The sequence below is a fragment of the Macadamia integrifolia genome, unplaced genomic scaffold, assembly GCF_013358625.1.
Source record: "Macadamia integrifolia cultivar HAES 741 unplaced genomic scaffold, SCU_Mint_v3 scaffold3039, whole genome shotgun sequence".
Classification (NCBI taxonomy): Eukaryota; Viridiplantae; Streptophyta; class Magnoliopsida; order Proteales; family Proteaceae; genus Macadamia; species Macadamia integrifolia.
The window spans coordinates 18,691-19,146 of record NW_024869153.1 but is presented as its reverse complement, the minus strand read 5'-3'; positions in this window follow the sequence as shown (position 1 = coordinate 19,146).

Below are 456 nucleotides of genomic sequence, written 5' to 3'. Positions count from 1 at the left end.
TACAAATATATATATATATATATATATTTATGAATTATTATATCTTTGACATACATAGATGGGGAGGCCTTGCTTCTTAACATATATTAAATTGAAGAAGATATGATTGATTCTTTGGTTCTGAATACTGATGGTTAAATCTTGGTTGATGCTTCCTATTGAGCACAAGGAATGACTCGATAGATTGGATCAATGAAGATTATCTAGTTAGTATTTTGTGATTAATTGTTTATTATTAACTTAAACTGGATTTTAATTAGGGTTGTAATGCTACTCCCTTACATCCATGGGAGGTAGCTCCAATGAAGAATTTTAGTGAATAATAGAAGAGGTAAAAGAGTCCCTTGAATTGCTTGAGCTTCACAACAGTAGTTAGTAGTGAGTGTGAGATAATTCTTGCCTGATCGCGAAGTTTTGGATATTTTATAATAGAGAGAAAGAGAGGGGGGGGGGGGG